Raw genomic sequence first — 13,566 nt, 5'->3', positions numbered from 1 at the left:
AATTTGGCACAAGGTGTTTTGTTATGACTTCCAATAACTGTGCTAAGTATGGTTCAAATCGGTTCTTAATCTTATATAGCTGCCATATAAACCGATCTGGGATCTTGACTTCTTGAGCCACTAGAGGGCTTAATTCTCATCCGATTTGGCTGAAATTTTGCTTGAGGTCTTTTGATTTGACTTTCAAAAACTGTGGTGAGTATGGTTCAAATCGGTTCATAATCTGATATAGCTGCCATACAAACCGATCTTGGATCTTGACTTCTTGAGCCACTAGAGGGCTTAATTCTCATCCGATTTGGGTGAAATTTTGCACGAGGTGTTTTGATTTGACTTTCAAAAACTGTGGTGAGTATGGTTCAAATCAGTACATAACCTGATGTAGCTGACATATAAACCGATCTGGGATCTTGACTTCTTGAGCGTCTAGAGGACGCAATTATTATGCCATTTGGCTGAAATTTTGTACAACGTGTTTTGTTACAACTTTCAACAACTGCGCCAAATATGGTATCAATCGGCCCATAACCTGATATAGCTGTCGTTAAAAACTTTCTGGGGTCTTGACTTCTTGAGCGTCTAGAGGACGCAATTATTATCCGATTTGGCTGAAATTTGACACAAGATGTTTTGTAATGACTTCCAACAACTGTGTTAAGTATGGTTCAAATCGGTTCATAATCTGATATAGCTGCCATATAAACCGATTTTGGATCTTGACTTCTTGAGCCACTAGAGGATTTAATTCTTATCTGATTTGGCCGAATTTTTGCATGAGGTGTTTTGTTATGACTTCCAAAAACTGTGCATAGTATGGTTCAAATTAGTCCTCAACTGCCACATAAACCGATCTGGGATCTTGATTTCTTAAGTCTTCTAGAGAACGTGTTTCTTATCTGATTTGGCTGAAATTTTCTACAACGGCTTCTCCGATGACCTTCAACATACATATATAATCTGAATCGATCTATAGCCTAATACAGCTCCCATATAAACCGATCTCTCTATTTTACTTCTTTAGCGCCTAAAGGGGCGAATTGTCTGACATTTAAAACAATGAATTCTACTATGGTCTCCAACATTCAATTGTGGTCCAAACCGGACCATATCTTGATATTGCTTTAATAGCAGAGCAAATCTTTTCTTATATCCTGTTTTGCCTAAAAAGAGATGTCGGTAAAAGAACTCGACAAATGCGATTTATGGTGGATGGTATATAAGTTTCGGCCCGGCCGAACATAGCACGATTTTAGTTGTTTAATTTATGACACTATTGCACCACTTTTCTCGCTGAATGTCTAGGTTCAAATCCCAGCGATAACATCAGAAAAATTTCAGCGGTGGTTATCCCCTCCCAGTGGTGGCGACATCAATGCATGGTAAACTTGTACACCTACACATATTTTCATTTTGCTCCAGTGTCACTTACCTATCCTAGCTTTCATATCGCTTGACAATGTATCTTCTTTTTATTATTCCCCCAACTGAGTAACCTTTTCATGCATTGAAATGCATTTAGCTTGCATGTTGCCAACTGCATACAATAAATTGGTCTTTTTTTCAGATCATTATGCGTTAACATATTGAATTCAGGATTTTAATTGCATAACAACATAATTAATAATTTGTGCAATTAACTCTACACTTGCCACATTTCGCCCCGAAAACAATTGAAAAACAATGACCTATTGTGCTACCATTCATAATAGTGCTCAAAGTTCAATGGGCTTACAATGTTGCGAGTTCTTCTTTGAAATTATTCACATTATTGATGAGAACGGAAAATTCATTAACGATATTTCATTATGTAGGCATGACATACATACAAGTACGCATTTTTCATACAATGGAATGTATTATAAGTAACTTTTTCATAACCTATACCATTAAGGGGGTACAGGATATAACAAAATCGGGAATCGGAAATTTTCTTTGATAAACCGAAAAGAAATAAGCGAGTTAGACTAAAAAAACTTAACTTTACGACTTAAGTGTATTTGCATAACTTACCGAAAAATTTATCGATTACAAAAAGCTGTCATCGTTATGATGTATCTGAAAAATAAATCGAAGGTAATATTGGTTTAATTATAAAATCATTACAGTTTGGGTAAAATAGTTATCAGCTTCATGAACTTCTACGTTAACTTTACTTATCTTATATGTAACAAGTAAAAGCGTGCCAAGTTCGGCCGGGCCGAATCTTATATACCCTCCACCATGGATCGCATTTGTCGAGATCTTTTCCGGGCATCTCTTCTTTGGGAAAAAAGGATATAAGAAAAGATTTGCTCTGCTATTAGAGCGATATCAAGATATGGTCCGGTTTGGACCACAATTAAATTATATGTTGAAGGCCTGTGTAAAATGTCAGCCAATTCGAATAAGAATTGCGCCCTTTGTGGGCTCAAGAAATAAAATAGAGAGATCGATTTATATGGGAGCTGTATCGGGCTATAGACCGATTCAGACCATAATAAACACGTATGTTGATGGTCATGAGAGAATCCGTCGTACAAAATTTCAGGCAAATCGGATAATAATTGCGACCTCTAGAGGCTCAAGAAGTCAAGATCCAAGATCGGTTTATATGACGGCTATATCAGGTTATGAACCGATTTGAACCATACTTGGCGTAGTTGTTGGATATCATGACAAAACACGTCGTGCGAAATTTCATTCCAATCGGATAAGAATTGCGCACTCTAGAGGCTCTAGAAGTCAAGACCTAAGATCGGTTTATATGGCAGCTATATCAGATTATGGACCTATTTGAACCATACTTAGCACAGTTGTTGGATATCATAAAAAAACACGTCGTGCGAAATTCCATTCCAATCGGACAAGAATTGCACAATCTAGAGGCTCAAGAAGTCAAGACCCAAGATCGGTTTATATGGCAGCTATATCAGGTTATGGACCGATTTGTACCATACTTCGCACAGTTGTTGGATATCACAACAAAACACGTAGTGCCAAAATTCATTCAAATCGGATAAGAATTGCGCCCTCTAGAGGCTCAAGAAGTCAAGACCCAAGATCGGTTTATATGACAGCTATATCAAAACATGGAGCGATATGGCCCATTTACAATACCAACCAACCTACATTAATAAGAAGTATTTGTGCAAAATTTCAAGCGGCTAGCTTTACTCCTTCGGAAGTTAGCGTGCTTTCGACAGACAGACGGACGGACGGACATGGCTAGATCGACATAAAATGTCACGACGATCAAGAATATATATACTTTATGGGGTCTCAGACGAATATTTCGAGTAGTTACAAACAGAATGACGAAATTAGTATACCCCTTATGGTGGAGGGTATAAAAATCAATTTGTGTTTGTTTGTTTGTTTGTTTGTTTGTATGCTTGTGTGTTCCTTATAGACTCAGAAACGGCTGAACCGATTTTCTTGAAATTTTCACAGATGGTGCATAATGACCCCGTGGTGAAAATAGGGTTCTACATTTTTTGATATCTGAAGGGGTGGCGGACCCTCCCCCTTACCCTAATTTTCAGAAACGCCAGATCTCGGAGATGGGTGGTGCGATTTAAGCGAAATTTTGTATGCTTTCATATAGTACCCTAAAAATAAAAATTTCGTATCCAAATTTCGGATGGGGTACCTAGGGGGGCTGCCCCACCCCAAAAACCTACCAAACATATATTTAGACCAATCACGACAATATGGGACTCAAATAAAAGGTATTTAGAATAAGAAAACGTATCTGATATCCATTTGTCGAACCAAGTGCTAGGGGGACCACCCCAACCCCCAAAATACCCCTAAATCGGACATATTTACCGACCATAGCAATATGGGACTCAAATGAAAGGTATTTGCGAGTAGAATACGAATCTGATATCCAAGTGTGGGACCACATTTCTGGGGGTCCCCCCTTCCCCAAAACACCCCCCAAACAGGACTTATTTACTGACCATGGGAATATGAGGCTTAAATAAAAGGTATTTGAGTGTAGAATTAGAATCTGATATCCAAATATGAGACCAAGTGTTTGGGGGCCGCCTCTCACCAAAAACCTCCCCCAAAGGGGACACAATTACGACCAAAGCCTCATGGGGCTCAAATGAAAGGTCTTTGGGAGTAAAGCACAAATCTGATATCAATATTTGGGAAAAGTGTCTACGGGGCCACAACACCCCCCTAACACCACCCAACCGCCAAACCACCCCTAAATCGGACATATTTACCGATCATGGCAATATGAGACTCAAATGAAAGGTATTTGCGAGTAGAATACGAATCTGATATCCAAATATGAGACCACGTTTCTGGGGGGTGGACCCTTCCCCAAAACACCCCTCCCCCCCAAACAGGACTTATTTACAGACCATGGGAATATGGGGCTTAAATAAAAGGTATTTGAGTGGAGAATTAGAATCTGATATCCAAATATGGAACCAAGTGTTTGGGGGCCGCCTCTCCCTAAAAACATCCCCAAAAGGGGAAAAATTTGCGACCATTGCAATATGGGGCTCAAATGAAAGGTCTTTCGGAGTAAAGCGCGAATCTGATATCAATATTTGGGAAAAGTGTCTATGGGGCCACCCCACCCTCACAACACCACCCAAATAGTAAACATTTTCTGACTTTTGCAATATGAGGCTCAAATAAGAGGGTTTTCAGAGTGGAACACGAATCCGATATATATTTTCAAGGCCAACTCACTGAGTGGCCGCCCATCCCCCAAAACACCCCCCAAGTCGGTCACGTTTGCCGACTATGGAAATATGGGGCTCAAATTAAAGGTATTTGGGAGTAGACCACGTATCTGATATCAACATTAGGGACCGACTGTCTAGGGGACGTCCCACCACTATAACAACCCCCAAATAGGACGAATTTGCTCACCAAGATAATATGGGTCGTAAAGAGAGTGGAACTAAATATTTATAGTTTTTAGGGCCAATAACCCAAACCGGATATATTTGCTGACTTTTGCTATAAGAAGTTTAAATGAGATTAGGAAACGAATTTGATATCCAATTTTGAGGGCAATGGCAATATGGGGTTCAAATAAATGATATATTGATATATGAGAATAGAGCACGTTGCTGATATATTTTCCGGGCTTAGTGTTTGGGGGACCTACCCAATTCCCAAAACACCCCTAAATCGGCCATAGATACCGACCATGTCAAAAATTGCTGCCTGGCTTAGTGTTTGGGGGATCACCCCCCAAACCCCAAAACACCCCTAAATCGGCCATATTTACCGACCATGTCAATGTAGAGATTAAATGAAAGGTATTGGGGGGTAGAGCAAGAATTGTTACCCACCTTCGGGACCAATTTTCTGGGGGTCAACCCCTTTTCCAAAATACCCCACAAGCAGCAATTTTTAGTGACCATCGCAAAATGGGACTCAAATAAAGGTATTTGGAAGTACAATACGAATTTGATATCCAAATTTAGGATCACCCCTTCCCCAAAACACCCCGCAAAGGGTAAAAAATTTTCGACCATGCCAATATGTGGTATTTAAGATTACAAAATGAATTTGATAACCTATTTTGGGCCATGTGTTTGGGGGACGCCTAATCGTGTAAACTCCCCTAAACCAATGGCAATATGGGGTTTAAATAAATGGTTTTTGAAAGAAGAGCACGATGCTGATATTTTTTCAGGGCCAAGTATCTGGGAGACCACCTCACCCCCGAAAATACCCCTTAATCAGATATCATGAGTGTAGCGGGCTGAAATAAAATATTTTAAGAATGCAGTACACCTTACATCCAAACTTAAATTCGTAGACCAATAAAGATCATATGGGATTCGGACAAAGGCACTTATTTTGTTAAATTGTTAGACAAGCGACATACTATTTTCGTAGCATGGTATTTCACCAAAAACTCTTTAATTGTCGAAAATAAATATTCCAAGGAAACTTTTCTTCCATATAAAGTAAAAGAAGGCGCAGCGGAGCGGGCCCGGGTCAGCTAGTCATGCATAAAAATGAAAATAGAACCACAAATGTCTTCGTAAGTTGCAATATACGAAGCAGATCCCGGTCAAAATTGCAAAAAAAAATTAAAAGTCGCATATCCCCGAAACAAGACGAAGTATTGTAAATCTCATGCGTAGTTTTTTGCTGTTTGCAAAAAACAGCCCACAAACAAAAATTGGGCAACCCAACAAATTTTTAAGATATTGAGGTGACCAACTTTAGGGGCCTGCCAAAAGACGCCTCGACAACCAAGGCTATTGAAATTTTGCACACGATCTTGCTAACGCATCAGCTCTAATCATTCCGACCATTTTCTCTGACTGTGCGTTGCATCTCCATTCCCAAAGTGAATAGAAGAATATCGTGAGTTTATCGAGCTTCAGGTTCCCGTCTTCCTCAGTCTGAGAAAAATCTTCGTTGCCCCAAAATTCTACGGATTGGACCATGGAAAAGAGGTCCCTTATCACTGAGCCAAAACTTTAGTTGGACAAAACTCCTTGAAATGAGAGATGTATCCCCGCGATTGCTTAATGTTAAGCTCCTGGATAAATTTGCAGTTAAAGTTCATTTCCACTTTATGAACGTTACTTAAAAAGTTGAACATTTACTATTGGGTTGCCCAAAAAGTAATTGCGGATTTTTTAAAAGAAAGTAAATGCATTTTTAATAAAACTTAGAATGAACTTTCATCAAATATACATTTTTTACACTTTTTTTTCTAAAGCAAGCTAAAAGTAACAGCTGATAACTGACAGAAGAAAGAATGCAATTACAGAGTCACAAGCTGTGAAAAAATTTATCAACGCCGACTATATGAAAAATCCGCAATTACTTTTTGGGCAACCCTATACTTCATAAAGGATTCCGGGTATCCTTTGATATTAATATTTCCCTCCTTTTTTCGTTGAAAGTATAAACCTTGGAAAATTAATTACTCTAAATGTACCCCATTCAAATATATATAATAAAAGCAAACTTTGCAACATTTTATTTTTCTAATATCAAACGGTCTCCCATTTTCTTTTTTGTTCTTTTACACCTTATAACTCTTTTAAGCATTGCCCGTCCGGTTTGGCCGCATTTTTGCTCACGGACTACATTTGCCGAAACGAAATGCAAATGTTGTGAAAATAAACAAATGAAAGGCTGAAGCAACAAGGGGAGGTCGGTCGGTCGGTCGGTCGTTAAAATATACTAATAATAAAAATCAACAAGAAATAAATGAATGAAGTTTTCTTCCTCCTGGCTTGGCTGGATGACGTGTGCAAAAATTCTACATCATCATGCACATGGATGATGAGTGTGGCATTTTTGTGCTGCTTTGGCAAATGCATCATGGATGGATGGGGTTTTTTGCGACTGCAAAAATACTGCATGCATGGCTTTGTTGTCGGACTGCGGAGTGTTGGGTCGAGTTGAGTTTGGGTTATATGAAATGACTATTTAAAATTAATTTGTTGTTTGTTGGGTTAGGTTAGGGTTGCATGGCCGGTGCCAATTTGATCAAACGCACACATGCACACTCGGAAACATACAACAAAGGCAACAAATGCAACAAATACAGTTCAAAGCAGAGTGAACTGCTGTATTCAACATTTGCCACATTATGCAAAAGTTCAAAATCCTATGTGGTCGGCCTCATACAAACACAGGCACACACAAATGTGTACCTCAGTATCTATTGGGTTGCCCAAAAAGTAATTGCGGATTTTTCATATAGTCGGCGTTGGCAAATTTTTTCACAGCTTGTGACTCTGTAATTGCATTCTTCCTTCTGTCAGTTATCAGCTGTTACTTTTAGCTTGCTTTAGAAAAAAAGTGTAAAAAAAAGTATATTTGATTAAAGTTCAGTGCATTTAAAAATGCATTTACTTTATTTTAAAAAATCCGCAATTACTTTTTGGGCAACCCAATAAATATGTATGTCATCATTATCATAAACAGGGCTGGAATTTAGATAGACTATATCTTTGAGGCCTACGAAAGATGAAGAAAAATTTTCCTTAAAAATCAAATTTCGAAAATCTTTGAGTAAAACAAAGTTTTCCATACAAAATTTTTCTTTTAAAATCAAATTTCAGTTTTTGAATTAAAATTTCAAAAAAAAAATGTAAAACTTGAGTCATTTAGCAGGTGTATACACCACACTTGTTAAACCTGTACTCATCAAAAATCCCTCAAAAGCTTATAACTGAACACAAAAATCAACTAAAGCAAATTGTTTTCTTTCCCTTCCTTTTTACTGAAGCTCATCGTTTTTAAGCTTCCCTTGGATATTAACAATTTCGTTTTTTCGAAAATTCAACATGGCATCCTGCACCTTTTAGGGCCGTGTGACAATTTTTTCGGTACTTTTGGCATTCGCTTTAACACCTTTATGACCTGTGTTGTGTTGCCGACTCTTCCTCCTCCTCTCTGTGTCCGCCGATATTAATGATATCAGTTGCAGGCCTGTCATTAAAATAAATCATAATAATCACCTTTCAATAAACAATTCGGACAGCTAAACTGCCCACTGCCGCACTGTAAATACCAGTTCTGCACATCATAAGCACTGAGTGTTGCATGGTAAAATCCATGTCAGGTATTTATGTATATGGGAGCCTTGAAGTCACAATACACACAGAAAAAAAAGCAGCTGTAATGAAAGGTAAAAACGGAGACTTTGGTGTGGTGGTTACCATACCACATTTCAGCCAAATCGGCTAAAAAGACTACTTTTCTGGAGTCTCAAGTGCAAATTGCAAATTTGCTCATGTGGGACCTCCTTTTTATAGCTGAGTCCGAATGGCGTGCCACAGTGCAATTTCTTTTTAGGGTAGAAGTTTTTACATGGCACAGCTGACATTTTTCTCTGATATTCTCGCCAGGATTGGAAACTAGGCGTTCAGCGTCATAGGCGGAAATGTTAACCGTTTACCCAATCGATGTGCAAAACTTCAGCGCCCATTGGTGGGACTTCACCAAAAGCGCATTTCAGGCCCGATTTTAAAAATGTATTCTTTACTTTGATGTTCATATCCCGCACATAGTGTTCCAGAAATTCGACTTACAAATTTTTTATACCCATCACCATAGGATGGTTCGTCCGTCCGTTCGTTCGTCCGTCCGTCTGTCCGTCTCTCCGTCCGTTCGTCCGTCCGTCCGTCAGTTCGTCCGTGACTCTATCTGTCGAAAGCACGCTCTATCTGTCGAGTAAAGCTAGACGCTTAAAATTTTGCACAAATACTTTTTGATATTGTAGGTCGGTTGGGATTGTAAATGGGCCAAATCGGTCCATGGTTTGATAAAGCTGCCATATAAACCGATCTAGAGGGCGCAATTATCGTTCGATATATCAGGTTATGAACCGATATGAACCTTATTTGACACAGTTGCTGAAAGTAAAAATAAAATACGTCATGCAAAATTTCAGCCAAATCGGATAGGAATTGCGCCCTCTAGAAGCTCAAGAAGTCAAATCCCCAGATATGTTTATATGACAGCTAATTCAGGTTATGGACCGATTTGAACCATACTTGGCACAGTTGTTGGATATAATAACAAAACACGTCGTGCAAAATTTCATTTCAATCGGATAAGAATTGCGCACTCTAGACGCTCAAGAAGTCAAGACCCAAGATCGGTTTATATGGCAGCTATATCAGGTTATGGACCGATTTGAACTATACTTGGCACAGTTGTTGGATATCATAGCAAAACACGTCGTGAAAAATTTCATTCCAATCGGATAAGAATTGCGCACTCTGGAGGCTCAAGAAGTCTAGACCCAAGATCGGTTTATATGGCAGCTATATCAAAACATGGACCGATATGGCCCATTTACAATACCAACCGACCTACACTAATAAGAAGTATTTGTGCAAAATTTCAAGCGGCTAGCTTTACTCCTTCGGAAGTTAGCGTGCTTTCGACAGACAGACGGACGGACGGACATGGCTAGATCGACATAAAATGTCACGACGATCAAGAATATATATACTTTATGGGGTCTCAGACGAATATTTCGAGTAGTTACAAACAGAATGACGAAATTAGTATACCCCCCATCTTATGGTGGAGGGTATAATAATATGATCTGAACAACATTTGAGTTGGATTTTGGGAGGTTTAATACATGTCACTGTGTTAAATTCCAGCGTAATCGGGTAATAAAAGCAGATTTTATATGCTTAAGACCCTTAATCGGCAGATCGGTTTTTATGACAGTCTTATCTAAATATGGTCCCATCTTATCCATATTTAAATCGGATGTCGGGAGGCTTAAAACAACTCACCATTTCATATTTTATTGAAATCGAATAATAAATGCGGTTTTTATGGCTAAAGACTCTCAATCGGCAGATCGGTCTATAAGTCAGCTATATGTAATTATTGCCCGATCTGGACCATATTTAGCAGAGACGACGGAAGGCTTAAAACAACTCATTGATTCAAATTCCAGCGAAATCGGATAATAATTGTGGCTTTTATGGGCTGAAGACCCTAAATCAATAGATCGGTCCATATGACAGCTATATCGAAACATTGTCCGATCTGGACCATATTAAGGTGTGACGACAGAATACTTAAAACAACTCACTGTTTAAAATTTTATCGAAATCGGATAATAATTGCGGCTTTTATGGGCTTAAAACCCTAAGTCTGCAGATCGGTCTATATGACAGCTATATCTAAATATGGTCCGATATGAGCCATATTTAAATCGGATGTCGGGAGGCTCAAAACAACTCACTGTTTCTAATTTTATCGAAATCGGATAATAAATGCGCCTGTTACGGCCTTAAGACGCTATACCGATATATCGGTCTTATTGGCAGCAATATGTAAATATGGGCCGATATGGGCCATATTCGGTTTGAATATCGCGGCCCCTAGTACAACTTCCTGTTTCAAATTTCAGCGCAATCGAACAAAAAATGCGGCTTTTACGCGCTTAAGACCCTCAATCGCCAAATCGGTCTATATGGATATAGGTTATGCATTTTTTGATGTCCGAAGGGGGAGCGGACCCTCCCCTTTACCCTAATTCTCAAAAACGCCAGAACTCGGAAATGGATGGACCAATTTAAGCGAAATTTTGTTTGCAAGCTTATGGTGACCCAAAAAACACGAAAATGGTATAAAACTTTGAGGTCAATAATCTGCGGGAACGCCCCACCCCAAAATCCTTCCAAACGGACAGTTTACCACTTGGTAAAAGTAGAGTACAAACTAGATATAACAATTTTTTTTGCCGTAAACACTTAAGGGTATAGCGAAGCATACCGTGCCAGCTAGTTTCCTTTAAAAAAGAAATTATCCAAAAAAATCCTGTGAAAAAGAAATTTTAGAAAATTGCAGAAAGACAAGAAATTTGACAAAATTTTCTATAGACAAAAAATTTTGACTCTGAACTACTGGACGAACTAGTTCATTAAGCTTAAATAAACTTTAATAAACGAGTTTTGCCCTACAGTATCACTACAGTAAATTTTTATGTAGAAAGGCTGGTGAGCAAACTTTGGGGGATTGATATATCACTCACGTGCTCATCTTCATCTTCAAGAAATCATTCCATTTCATATCCATTATGACAAAATGTAATCCATCATTGGTCGTACCTGCCCTTTCACCAGACAAGTCATGGCAATGAACGAGGACTATACAAAGTAGTCAAAGCTTTTGACAGCTCACAGCTTTTGTATCAGTCTGCACATACTTGCATACATATCACATTTGTATGTACTCATATGCACATTGGGAGCATGTGCATGGGTGTGTGTGTTTAAGAGTACTTGAATACGTGCGTGTGAAAATAATTGACCAATGCTAGTATTTGTTGTTACAATTTCCTTTTTACTCCACTTGCAATGCAATTTATTGCAACAACTTCATAACGTTGCATTGGATGCTCAGCGCAACTCAGTTAAGTGCTGAGCATTGCATTGGCTTCACATTATTTTCAAGCATTTGTTGTTTCCTTTGGTTTTTTACTTATATTTTCAACACTCAAATAAAAAAAATAACATTAAAAGGAATCGATTTTTTTAATATCCATAAAAGCATACATAAAACATTCGGAAAACACTTGATGAAAAACGGCAGTTTAAGTTCGTTAAGAAAGGTCTAAAGTAAAAAAAAAATTTAGTAAAATTTTTATTTATTTAATTAATTTAAAATAATTTATGTTTTGCTTTGTCTAATTTTTAATTACTAGGATAGTGACTTGCAAAATTTGGTAAGAAAATCCTAAAGTATAAATCTTATATATAAAAATCAATTTGTGTTTGTTTGTTTGTTTGTTTGTATGTTTGTGTGTTCCTTATAGACTCAGAAATGCCTGAAGCGATTTTCTTGAAATTTTCACAGATGGTGCATAATGATCCCGTGGTGAAAATAGGGTACTACATTTTTTGATATCTGAAGGGGGGGGGGGGGGGGGCGAACCCTCCCCCTTACCCTAACTTTCAGAAACGCCAGATCTCGGATATGGGTGGTGCGATTTAATCGAAATTTTGTATGCTCTCATATAGTACCAATAAAAATTTGGTATCCTAATTTCGGATGGGATACCTAGGGGGGCTGCCCCACCCTAAAACCTAACAAACAAATATTTAGACCAATCACGGCAATATGGGACTCAAATGAAAGGTATTAAGGACAAGAAAACGTATCTGATATCCAATTGTCGGACCAAGTGCTAGGGAGACCACCCCAAAGCACGCTTAAATCGGACATATTTACCGACCATGGCAATATGGGACTCAAATGAAAGGTATTTGCGAGTAGAATGCGAATTTGATATCCAAATGTGAGACCACGTTTCTGGAGTCCACCCCTTTCCCAAAACACCCCTCAAACAGGACTTATTTACTGACCATGGGAATATGGGGCTTAAATAAAAGGTATTTGAGTGTAGAATTAGTATCTGATAACCAAATATGGGACCAAGTGTTTGGGGCGCCGCCTCTCACAAAAAACATCCCCCAAAGAAGACAAATTTACGACCATAGCAATTTGGGGCTCAAATGAAAGGTCTTTGGCAGTAAAGCGCGAATCTGATATCAATATTCGGCAAAAATGTCTATGGGACTACCCCACCCCCACAACACCACCCAAATAGTAAGTATTTGCTGACTATTGCAATATGAGGCTCAAATAAAAGAGTGGAACTAAATATTCATAGTTTTTAGGGCCAATACCCCAAACCGCACATATTTGCTGACTTTTGCAATAAGGAGTTTAAATGAGATTAGAAAATGAATTTGATATCTAATTTGGAGAGCAATGGCAATATGGGGTTCATTTTCTGATATATTCTCCGGACTTAGTGTTTGAGAGACCACCCCAATCCCCAAAAACATCCCTAAATCGGGCATATTTACCGACCATGTCAATGTGGAGCTTAAATGAAAGGTATTGGGGGGTAGAGCAAGAATTGATACCCACTTTTGGGTCCAATTTTCTGGGGGTCTACCCCTTTCCCAAAATACTCAACAAACTGCAATTTTTTACTGACCATCGCAATATGGGGCTCCAATAAAGGTATTTGGGAGTAGAATACGAATTTGATATCCAAATGTAGGACTATGTATTTAGGGCGTCACCCCTTTT

General features: G+C 38.5%; 1 long non-coding RNA gene across 1 annotated transcript in view; it reads right to left on the bottom strand.

The window, feature by feature from the left end:
* Positions 1 to 1,968: 1,968 nt before the first annotated feature.
* Positions 1,969 to 13,566, bottom strand: part of LOC131996350 (uncharacterized) — a 68,724-nt gene continuing 57,126 nt past the window's right edge. Inside the window, exon 3 of the long non-coding RNA XR_009397790.1 lies at positions 1,969 to 2,055. This is a non-coding gene — a long non-coding RNA (uncharacterized LOC131996350). The remainder of the gene's footprint in view (positions 2,056 to 13,566) is intronic.

The sequence above is a fragment of the Stomoxys calcitrans genome, chromosome 3 (assembly GCF_963082655.1).
Source record: "Stomoxys calcitrans chromosome 3, idStoCalc2.1, whole genome shotgun sequence".
In the NCBI taxonomy this organism is placed as follows: domain Eukaryota; kingdom Metazoa; phylum Arthropoda; class Insecta; order Diptera; family Muscidae; genus Stomoxys; species Stomoxys calcitrans.
Note: the sequence above shows the minus strand (reverse complement) of the source record. Positions and strands in the feature narration are given on the sequence as shown.